Source organism: Vicugna pacos, chromosome 16, assembly GCF_048564905.1.
Source record: "Vicugna pacos chromosome 16, VicPac4, whole genome shotgun sequence".
NCBI classification, from domain to species: Eukaryota; Metazoa; Chordata; class Mammalia; order Artiodactyla; family Camelidae; genus Vicugna; species Vicugna pacos.
Window position 1 is genome coordinate 54,619,533 of NC_133002.1, and position 12,529 is coordinate 54,632,061.

General features: G+C 38.8%; 1 long non-coding RNA gene and 1 pseudogene across 1 annotated transcript in view; both read right to left on the reverse strand.

Moving 5' to 3' along the window:
- LOC140686193 (uncharacterized) overlaps positions 1-3,815 on the reverse strand; it is a 70,867-nt gene extending 67,052 nt beyond the window's left edge. Inside the window, exon 1 of the long non-coding RNA XR_012059812.1 lies at positions 3,726-3,815. This is a non-coding gene — a long non-coding RNA (uncharacterized lncRNA). The remainder of the gene's footprint in view (positions 1-3,725) is intronic.
- Positions 3,816-3,912: 97 nt separating this feature from the next.
- Positions 3,913-4,771, reverse strand: LOC140686155 (coiled-coil domain-containing protein 127-like; annotated as a pseudogene).
- Between the last annotated feature and the right edge of the window lie 7,758 nt (positions 4,772-12,529).

The window sequence follows — 12,529 nt, forward strand, 5'->3', positions numbered from 1 at the left end:
GGGACATCCATGTTCATAGCAGCACTATTTGCAATAGCCAAGACATGGAAACAGCCTAAATGTCCACCAACAGATGACTGGATAAAGAAGATGTGGTATATTTATATAACGGAATACTACTCAGCCATAAAAATGACAACATAACGCCATTTGCAGCAACAAGGCAAGAGTGTTCTTAAGTGCTTGGGTGAGCTAGTGGAGAAGTGCTGGAGAATGTGGTGAGGGAACCAGGGCAATTCGGTGAGGTTTTCTGTGTTTGCTTATTGTCCTTTAACCAAATTAGGCCCCCTTCCCTCCAACAGAGTGTGGGAGATTGAGAGGCTATCTTCCTTGAAAATTACATTACAAAGAGAAGGCTCTCAGAAGTCCTTGAGAACAACCTGCCTGTGCTGTAGTAACTGGAAGAATTGGAGATTTACATCTTAGAGGGGCAGAAAAAAAATGTATAATTGCACGTTTTCTTAAGCAAATGATCTGAGAAAAAGGGAGGTCAGAGGACTAAAGTCAGGAAGAAGCCTGTCTAACGGGTAGCCAAGTTGCAGAGAATGCTGAGGTTGTCCTGCATAAGATGCAGCAACAAAGGGGAGAAATTGTTCAATATTTTCACATACTAGAAGGGGACTGTGCCGCTGGGACCCAAACCACTGAGGAAAGGACAGTGCTGGACTCGAGTTCATCTGGAGTTCATAGGAGAGGTCTTCTGAAACTGGAAGCTATGCTAAGATATCTAAGAAGGGGATTCTGTCCACTGGATCATACCTATGAGGAAGCATCATGAGCTGCCTCTGGGAATGAAGCTGGAAACTGCATCCAACTAGCTAGAAGAAACTGTGAAGTGGGACCAAATACTATTTGGGTTTTGTGTGTGTGTATGTATGTGTTTGTTTTTTCCTTCCAGTTTTATTGAGATACAATTGACACTGTACTAATTTAAAGTGAACAGCACATTGATTTGACTTACATACATCATGAAACCATCCCTGTGATAAGTTTAGTGAACATCCATCATTTCATACAGATATAAAATTAAAGAAGTAGAAAAAAATTTCATCCTCATGATGAGAACACTTGGGATTTACTCTCTTACCAGCTTTCATATATAACACAGCATTCTTAATTATATTTATCATGTTGAGCAAATGCTGTTGTCTGTCCTTATGGAGCTGTTGCTGGGATGCTGCTTTGGGTAACAGGGAGCAGATAAGAAACCATTCAAGATTATACTGTAGAGCACAGGAAAATATATACAGGATCCTGCGGTAGCTCACAATGAAAAAAAAATGTGACAATGAATATATGTATGTTATGTATGACTGAAAAATTGTGCTCTACACTGGAATTTGACACAACATTGTAAAATGACTACAACTCAATAAAAAATGTTTTAAATGTTGTCACACCACAAACACACACACACACACACACACACACAACACAAATAAAGAAACCATTCTCCTGTCCCAGCCCCGGACTTCCAGCCTCCTCTTAGAATTATTCATTGCAGGATGTCTAGCAGAAAGGCAGCTGGCAAAGGGGAAATGTGCTCTGTACAGTATCATTGGGCAGAGTATTCAAGGATATGTCTGGAGAGACAATAACTTAATATCTGGTCACACATCAAGGTGGCAAACCATTCAAAAACTGACCCAGGATCTAAGAGCTTGTAGGAATTAGTAAACCAAAAATGTTCCCCCAACCCTTGATTCCCTGTAGGGACTTCAAGAGATCTAGGACTCCCTCCTCAAGAGGAACAGAATCCAGCCAGCTTCATTTGAATCTCAAAAGACAAGAGTATCAGGATGGGTCCAATCAGGAGACAAAGAGTACACCATGATTTTTTTTTTTAAAAAGAAAGGTAAAATAATTATTTTTCAGAAAGGATTTGGTAAGTAATATGCTTTCTTAAATATATGGGTAAACAGACAGGTTTATATGACAAGGATGCCAAGTACACAAAACTAAAGTTCTACTTATGTGGTTAAAAAGAACTGAGTGTTCTGGGTATGTGGTTTGGACAGTGCATCCCTGGATGTCCTCACACCCACGCTTCTGATCCAAGGTACAACTGTGGGGACCACAAGGATGTCCATCCAGCACCTCTTCTGATATGGTAAATATTGCATAAACTGCTGAGGAGAAATGCCTAAAGGACTTCCATTCCTCATCGCCAAGAGGGTTTTGAAGGGTGAATTTAGGCCAAGGAACAATACATCGCTAACTGACACAATAGAGTAATTTGGCTGACCTTCGTACTGTGCAGGGATGACTAACCCACAGTTGCAGCTGCAAAGCAGGAGGAATAAATTGGTTGAAAAAATTTCAAAAGCAAAGTGAAATAATATTAAGAATGCACAGGTACCTAATCTTTTAATTTTACATGTCAAATAATTGGGTAGGTGCTGGCTCACCAGTACTATTGCAGGATAACCTTTATGATTACGAAAGTTAGTGTATAAATTAAAAGGAGAATAATTTCTACTCAATATCCCACTACAAGTACAATGTATTGACCCAAAAGGAGACAGATATCTTTATTATACATCATAATCACTTCAAAAGCAGCAGTATGTGTGTTCGCATGTTCTTAAACATTTACTTTCTATGTACACACACCACCCCCAACGCACATTTTTTCCCAATACATTTGTGGTAAAGTTAATAAATAAATCTGTTCTTCCTCGACACAGAAACTAAAATTAGTTTTTGCCTTTCTTCATTGTTTTGTGAAACGCTAATAGCATTCTTTCTGTAGCCCAGCCTTAACAACAGAAGAAATTAGAGATTTTGTGTTTTATCAGCTAGCTCATTACATTAACCCCATTTCATTAAACCACAAAATTCCCCTGTGTTTTCAAGAATGGTGTAAAGTCCATTTTTTTCAGTATTTATTAAGTGCTTACTATGGAACACTTGCTATATGAATTTATTTTTGCTTGAATTTCCTCAACAGTTGATTTTAGTTTTTTAAAAGTGTATGTATGCCCGGCTCTAATAACATCTTTGGTTACTAGGCAAAGATCAACAGACAGTTTAGGAAATTCAGAAAACAGTTACTCTGAAGGAAAAAAGCATACTTAGCACTTGTTTAGGTTTGAGCTGAGCCGTTTTGGGCTCCCCCGTTTCGCAGGGGTTGATATAAACACAACGTCTGCTTCAGGATATAGGCTGGCACGTTCCTTACTATTAACGTAAATGAGAAAAGTGGGCTTTGTGATGTTTCTAAATGCGTTTCTATATCCTTAACCCAACATGGGCTTCTGGAAGCTGAATGTGGCGATTGTCGCTGACTAGTATCGTTAAGTCTTTTACATTTCACCCCAGAGCAGAGCCTGGCAGCATGTTTGCTGACAGTTTTTTCTCTGTTGAGATGTTCATATTTATGCTTTATTTGATTATCTATTTGAGGGTACCATTGTTTTCCAAATAACCAAAACAAGCCCCTTTTCATGTCGAATTTCATGCTTTTTACCTCATGTTTTTAATTGACCTTGGAAAATTGTTTCATCATGCCTGCATAAATATACTGTCATAGTTAACGTCATTAAAACAATGCCCTTTTTATGTATTTTTAATTTTTAAAAATTTTTTTGCTTCTCAACTGCAGGCGTTTTAATGATAGGTCATGGCTAACAATTTTACCTTAAAGCTAAGACAGGAGGTGATACCGTTCCTCTAGGTAAAATATTGACAGCTTAAAAAATGCTTCCGAGAAACCGTGTCCTTACCTGCTGAGGGGGACGGAGGAGGGACCTCTGTCCGCGAGTCCCCGCTGCCGGGTCAGAGCGAGGCGGGAGCGGAAGGCCAGCTGCGCGGAGCGGCGGCTGTGCGCATGCGCGGCCCCAGCGCGGGCAGCGACGGGCGGCAGGACCCGTGACCCCGCCGGCGTCCCCAGCATGCACAGCGCTCTGACCCCGGGTCGCTGCCCGCCGCGCTCCTTTCCCACTGTGGCTCTACCTTGAATGTCCTCAGCTCCCCAGCTAGTTCCCAGTGTTTGAGATACAGCCCCGTGAGCCTCTCATGTGGGGGCCCCGGTTGGTGTTCCAGAAGTCACCACGGTCCGTGTCGAGCTTAAATAGGCCGCTCAGGCCAGCCGACACCTCTGGGTCCGCGGGGGCCCTGGGGCCTGGGTGCTGGACCAGCCGGCTCTCCTGCATCTGCAGGCGCCGGCCGCGCGGGAGCGGAGGCTGCGGGAGACGCTCTGCCTCTCTGCGAGGCTGTCTCCCACCTCTCGCAGCAGGAGCATGGCTCTCCGCTGCCCGTCTTCCTCCTTGTCCAGGCGGCTCCTCAAGGGGTACGTCTTCTCCTGACGGACCCTTGCCCGTTCCTGTTCCAGAAGCTTCTTTGCTTCTACCATCCTGCGCCCCATGCGCGATGAGGGCTTCTCGGTAACGAGTCCTTCTCTGTTGCTCTCTTTCAACGTCCAGGGACGACTGGGCCATGGCATGCCGACTCCCTGAGATCGTGGCCTGGGCCTTGGCTTCGAGGTCCTGCTGGAAGGCAGCTGTTTTCTGACGGTATGCTTCCCTCCCTCTTTTTAAAATTTTTTTATTTTTTATTTTTTTTTCAGTTTCTTTTTGGGACTCCCTAGACCAAAGCCAATGAAAAGTAGCCAATCCCAGGATCTTACTACTTATGAGCTCAGTACTACATCTTGGTTAAGTAAGTGATTTGCCTAAGATCCGGCAGTAAATCTGAGTCTAGCGGGTGTGCATACTTGATCACGGTGTGCTAGTCTCTAGCAGTTAACGCATATTTACAGGTCTCCATGCATCAGGGTCAAGGCTAAGCTCTGTATGCATCAACCTATTAGTCCTCATAGGGTTCCTGTACATTAGAGGCTTATAACCACTCTTGAAATTGAGGAAAGGAAAGCCAAGGCAGGTAAGTAAGATCATATAGCTAGTAAGCAGTGAAGGGAAGATTTGAACCTGGGCAGATTGCCCCCACAATCTGTTCCCTGGATCAATCTGCTATGCCAGAATAAAAAGCAAAAGAAAAATCTAATTGAATTATTCAGAAATACTGTTTATGTCATTTCTGTTTTTGGATTAGATGTGACAAATCTGATGTTTAGAATGAATAAGGCCGTTCTCCATAAAGAGAACCTCAGTGTGGTGGTCAGTCAGTGTTGCTTCATTTCAGAATCCCCCATAAGAAAACTGGACAAAAGGGAAAACAAAGAAGGGCACTGATGATCTGCAGGAGGTATTAAGATCTATATCACGCTTAAGAAGGAAACAAGCATTGGTGCTTCTCAATCAGCATACTCATCACAAAAGAAAATTTCAAGGTGGGATTATCTAATGCATTGGATTAAACACCAGAGAAACCATAGCACTCAGATTATATAGAGAAGACTGATCTTTATACCCCAGAAAAAAAAAGACATCTAAGAAAAGACAAAAGTTCCATGCAAAGAATAAATGAAGCCATCAGAGAGGCCAGATGAAGAGATTCTAGAATCTTAATTCACAAGCCCCTAAAAGGGTCCCAGAATTTAAAGGCAAGTGTCTTAATCCCAGCCCATTCTCTTCCAGAGTTCCTCGTATGCCCTCCTGTCTGCAGGCTTTCTGATACCCCAGGGAAGTCATGTTTTCTTTCTCTTTTGGCGTCTTGTAGATTTAATGTTCATCTGTTGAGGCACATTTAGGTGACTTGCCAAATAACTCCTTTTGGCCAAAAGAATATGCTGGGTTATTATTCTTTAGTCCAAATGAGCCAGACTGACTGTCTGCACAGTGGGAATATGCCAGATAATTACTTTAACCGTGTCTTTCCCTTGAGCTGTGTATATACATGGTTCTCGTATTCTAGATTAACTTGGTTACATCTCATATTGAATAATTACTGGCAAGTAGCCATGTGCTCAGAGTAATTTAATGTTCATCTGTGGTTTCTACAGGGTGCTAGTGACAAAAGCAGGTTTTGTTTATACTTAAGTTAGAAAGATTTCCTTTTCATAATTCAAAAGAAAATCTCTAAAACCTAAAGAAAGGAGCACTTGATGAAAAAAAATGATTTTGGTTTTAAGTTTTCCTCAGGAATAAGAAACACAGTGCTAAGAAAAAGCCAATGTAGTTTAGCTTTAGAAATAGAAAGACACTGCAAAAAGATTACCACATCGCTACCACCTTGCCAGGCAAGCGATTTTTATTGCACTGAAGTTACATCTGATGTAGTGTTGCTCTCCCTTTTGAAAGTGAGGGCCACTGTTGCTGCATTTTATTACAGAAGGTAAATAGCATGATTCCCCATGACTTGCTGTATCTCACAGTCCCAGAGTAATAGAAAAAGCCCTAGAATGGGAAGCAGAAGGCCAGGATCCAAGTTCTCACTGTGTTATGTGTTGGTTGTAGAACCAGAAGCAAGAAATGTATCCTATCTCTCCTCTTGTCCTTGTGCCTGAGTAATAGCATCTTAATCTTGCAAAGCATGTCTAGGAGGCTTAAACTGGATCACATAGAAAATCATTTTATACGCCGTGGAACACTGAACGTTCTAACTAAATGACAGGAAATTGGTGTAAGAGTTGCATACTTTTCAAGAAGGAAAGACAAAACAGGTCGTGTTGGGGTAAAGATGAGTTAGGATGAGAAAGGAACATCAGTGAAGAGACAGATAACCCAGGGAAGAATTAAATCAGGAGGAAACCGCCCTGATGCAAAGCTATACTTTCCTGTCCTTAACTGCCCCAAAGGAAACCTAGGAATTCCAGAGAGAAGAGAGAGAAAGAAACATGAGTAGGAAGCAGATACGCAGGATGTTTTCCAAGCCTTGAAAATGTTCAGACCCTTGGATCCAGAATTTTCCTTCTAAGAACTCTCCTGAGTACACCATTATGAATAGTATTTTTTAATTGAAAATTTGATGTATAACATTGTGTAAATTTCAGGTGCACAACATACTTATTTGACGCACTGATACATTGTAGTCTGGTCGCCATCGTGGTGGTGATGGCACCTCTCTTGAGTTGTGGAATTATCATTTCTTTTGTGGTGGGAATAACTGAGAGCTAGTCTCTCAGCAGGTTTGATGATTATAATACAAGACTGTTGTCTATATGCTCTCTGCTGTGCAGAGACTTATTTGTCTACTAGTTTCAAGTTTGTGTCCTTAAACAATGCGTCTCCTGTTCCCCTGCCCCTCAGCACTTGGTAACCATCGGTTTGCTCTGTATGGCTTTTTTAGATTCCACATGGAAGTGCTAACATGCAGTCTCTGTCTTTCTCTGTCTGACTGACCCCACTTAGCATGCTAGGTCAAGGTCCATCCAAGTTGTCACAAGTGACAGTATTCCTTCTTTCTCATGGCCGAATTATATATATGTATCTATAATATATAATGAAATATATACATACATATATATATATATATATATATATATATACACACACACATATATATACACACACACACACACACACACATACACACCACATCTTCTTTATCCGTCTTTATCCATTCATCTGTTGATGGGCACTTAGGTTGTTTCCATATCTTGGCTATTGTAAATAATGCTGCAATAAACATGGGAGTGCATGTCTCTCTTCCAGGTCTTGTTTTCATTTCCTTTGGGGGTATATCCAGAAATGGATTTGCTGGATCTGATGAGTACTATTGGTTCTAATGCTTAATAAATGTGGAAAATATCTTTGGGTCTACCTGGATAATATTAGGAGAATGGTTAAGTAAATTACAGTGCAGCCACGTGGTGGTTATTATACAGCCACAGGCATGATGTTCAGATAAATACATAAGTGAAGTGGGAAAATGTTTGTCTTAATATTAGGCTAAAAATTAGAAGCCGCCAATTATATCTATGGCCAGTATACACATTTTAAATGAATCAACAGAAAAATAAAATTCTGGAGTTGCCTCTGAGTGTTGGGATTATGGAGATGTTTGTTAGTTTGCCCTTTTTTATACTTTAAAAAAACGATTTTCAGATTTTCTACCATGACTTTCATGACCAAACACAAAGAAGTTAAAAAGAAAAAGTTTAAGTGGAATGAACATTTTTTTTTCGCTGTGGCCAGTAGTGAGTTCTGGGGTTGCGGTGATCCCCTAAACTTTTTAGGACATATGTGTAGTGAATGAATGTACATTATTGATGTACCAGTTATCATAATTTTGGGAGATTTTGTATTATTTATTATTTGGATGCACGAGTTTTGATTCTTGAAGCTGTCAGAAAAAGCACAATTTTCTACTAGAGCACTGTCGGTGGTTCTTTTGAAATCTCTGCTCTTATTTTAAATGTTATTCTGTGATACAACCTGAAAAATGGGCAGATCAGGATCTTATAACTTAATGTTGGTATCATTTAATAGCCTTTTCAGTTACTGATATGAGCTTTACATGTAAGAGTGGCTTGGAGTATAGAACTTGCATTGACATACGTATTTCTCAGTTTATGCAGAAACTCAATCATAATTTATAAGGCAGTTTTCTTTTCAGTTATGCATTAAAAAAAGGAAATCATTGCCAATGAACTGCAAAAGAAAGTTGTTACTGACTTGTAGACATTTTTGCTTCAATATTTCTCATGTTTCTCCAAATTATCATATCTGACACTGAATTTGTTTTATTCTCCCCCAAATTTGTTTCAGTACTTGTGTTCCCTAGCTCCTTAATCTATGCCTTAATCTTTAACTCAGCCTTTTCTCACAGGCTAAGTCCTGAGAATGTTATTTCTTAAATATGAATAGACTTTTCCTGCTTTTCTCCTTTTTCACTGGCAGCACATTTATCTGATCAACGAACGTTTCTCACCTCTGTTTCAACTGCACTTCAAATCTAACTCATCATCAATCCATTCCCTACACTGTATTTTAGAGTAGACTTCCAAAAATCATAATTACAGTTATATCAGTAAGATGTTGTTTACCTTAGAAGAGAGTCTAATCTCATCCATAGGTACCATAATGACATGATTTTCTGAAACAAAACTTGTATAAAATAGATCCAGGTTCAGACAGGCGCTAACCCCTCTACTCAAGAGAGTTGCAAGGCCAGGTGTATACAGTCCATTGTAGCCACGCAGAGAAGATAAGGTTGCCTCTCACCTGAAATGGTAGTACTTGTGCTAGAAGAAAACATTCTGTGCAGGAAAAGTACAGAGCTGGGAGAGACATGTGAGTTAAGAGCAGGGACTATGTTTGCTAGTCCATGGAGATTTTGAGTTCCAAGAACCACACTGTTTAGGGGCACTGGTTAAAATGGATGTGCTCTCAAAGTAATTGGCCACAGCCAAGAGCAAAGATTTGTGTTTTGAGAGTTTGTTTGAGTGGGTAAAACTTAAAGGTAACTTTTCAGAAAAACTTTTGTGCTTCCTATGAAATGTATTCCTATGAGTTGCGGTGGTTTATATGTGGGCTTGTGTGCAGTGTGGTCATCTTGATGTTGTTTCTCTTCCCTTTCTTATCTGGATTCTTCTTTCTTGTCTAGCTCCTTCATGCTGACAGCTCCAGTGGAGCGCCTGAGTTCCTTTTTCTTTACTTTGTTACTTTCATTTGATGATGATGATGATGATGATGATGGTTTTATGGGGGGAAGAAGGGGTAGGTGTTGGGAGTGTTCAAACTTATTTCTGGGAGTATTCTCTGATAACTCTCATTTTGCTGCAAGTGGTGATTTTCTTGCTCACCTGGCAGGGAGAGGAGACAAGTATTGTATGAGATGGTCTTGAAACTGGTCTATGGACCTTTTTTTTTTTTAATTTACCAATGACTGATTTCTTTCTTTCTTTCTTTCTTTCTTTCTTTCTTTCTTTCTTTCTTTCTTTCTTTCTTTCTTTCTTCCTTTGTTCCTTTCCCTCCCTCCTTTTCTTTCTTTCTTTCTTTCTTTCTTTCTTTCTTTCTCTCTTTCTTTCTTTCTTTCTTTCTTTCTTTCAATGAAGTATAGTTAGTTTACAATATTGTGTTAATTTCTGATGTACAACATAGTGATGCAGTTATGCATGTCTATATATATTCCTTTCATATTTTTCATTATAGGCTATTCCACGGTATTGAGTATAGTTCTTTGTGCTATACAGTAGAAATTTGTTGTTTATTTTATGTATATATACAGTGAAATACTACTCAGTGATGGAAAGGAATAAAATAATGCCATTTGCAGCAACATAAATGCACCCGGAGATCGTCATTCTGAGTGAAGTAAGGTAGAAAGAGAAAGAAAAATTACCACATGATATTACTCATATGTGGAATCTAAAAAATAAAGGGACGCAAATGAACTTATTTACAGAACAGACTCAAAGATATAGAAAAAAAACCTCGGGATTTTTTTAAAATACAATGCAGCCTACATTGGCGGTGGTCCAATTCAGGATAGATTATTATCTTTAATTTTATTTTCATCCACCATCTTTTAACTAAGCACTCTTAGGTCAGGCAGAACTGAGGACTACGATGGGTATACTCAGGTAAATGTGTCTGTAGACCAGCAACAAATACTTGGCAGCCAGCTACCATAATGACATTTATACTTCCATATGCATACATCTGTACACCTGTACATGTATATATATGTATATTTTCTACTTTGCAAATACTTGCAAAACATTCAGCTTTCTACTTCAAATGTTAATAACAAATCTAAAAACTTTCTCTCCAATATTTTCATTTGAAGTAAACTCTTTAGCAATAATGGCATCTCCACATAAAATGTTATAAAGAATGTTAGTGTAATTCTTTGGCCATCAATTGAAGATACCTGAACCAAAAGGAGAAGAGTGTAGAGGAAAAAAGAGTCTGTCCCCTCTTTTCAAGTCTGTGGATTTGCCCTATTTCATTAGACTTGTTTGTAATTCTCCACGTAAGCAACGCAGAATGGAAATCTCAGGGAAATTTCTTGTAGATCCTTATAATGGTCCTGCTGTCAGTCTTAATTTTTAATGGTAAGCATTTTTATTTACTTTTCTATTGTTGTTGGCTGGACTGTTTTCTTAAGTGTTTAGTGGGAACTTAGAACAGGCTGCACAGTGTTCTTTTTAGCCTGGCCCCGTGTTAGACTAAAGATTGCATTGTTCAATTCTTAGTAGTCTTTTTTTTTGTTATTGTTTGTTTCTTCCCTTTTATCTTTCTGTTGAATGCCAACCCAAGATCAAGAAATGTTTTACCAACATCTGTTTATTATTTTATTTAAACCCGAGGACTGTACACATGCACATTGTTTATAAGTTTCCATATAGCCCTCAAATGACTTCTTCCCATTTATTCTTGATGATTTGGCTTCAAACCCATCTTTTATATTCAATTCAGTTTTGGGAGAGGGTTTTTGCCTTTAAAGACAAACATATTTCTAAGTGGTACTGGTTGGACGATCACAACAGAATTTCAAACAAGCCAGTGTTTTGTGTTGTATGTTCAGAACTAACAAACACATCCCACGGCTTATATGAATGCCTTTACAACAAAGCCAAAAGGATGCTAGCTAAAGCACATCCACCACTCACTCTGAGGAGTGTGGAGAAATTACGGAATTCTTACGGAATCGTATGGATAATTATGGAATATCAGGATGTTCTTGCTCTCCACCTAATGGGTTGATAAATGAAAACAGTGCCAGGAATTTTGTTTTTAACTTTTAAATATCTCCTTAATAAGCATTTTATAGTGGTGGCAGGCTATTTTACACTTTCAAGTGTAAGTAAAATGTTTCTAGCGTTAAGTTGCAAAGCTGTCTATATTCCATACCAGATCAGTGAGATTTATCTGTCACCAGACTCACCTTTCTGATCAGTTAATTTTATTTTGAGCTTTCTGATCTATCCTCAGCTGTGCTCGGTCAATAACAAATTTGTGGAATAAACCATTAGACGAGATAAGGACTAGAGTTTTCATGGAAGGGAGGGGTTTCTTGTGTAATACTTGGGTTAAATTAGAAATGTGGATTTCAATATTTTCTTGTAAGGTGGGAATTGTGATTCTAACTCAGGCAATTCTGATTAATATTCTTTTTCCAAATTATTTGAATAATAAAGATTGTCTTTGACTGTACACACCAATTTAGGTAGCATATTAAATTAATTACTTTAGTATCTCCAGTAGCACCACTCCTCTCTACAACACAGTAGCATGGTCATGATTTTAAAAACAGAAAATATATTAGTATGAAACAAAAGTTGCAAAGAGATTTATTTCCTGTTTCTTACATTTTTTCCCTTTTTGTAGATAAGTAGATGGTTGATATTTGGGGAAAAAATCACATAATACTCAACTGTAATAACTTTTTTTTTTGAATTAAAACAAACCACTCTCCTTGGAACTTTTAATTATAAAGGTTTAGTTCTTGAACCACTACATTGTTATCATAGACATTAAAAATACTCCAATGGTTATGATTTTTTGGCTTTTTGGAAAAATGCAGTCAGTCTCCAGCTGACCCAAAATTTACACTGCAAATATTTTTGCAAAATTAAGGATAGCCCTTTTGGAGAGTTTGATGATCATTTTGAAATTTCCCACCCATGTTTAGTTTGGATTTGGATGTTGTTCGTGGTTTTTTTTTTTAATATTAAAAATGT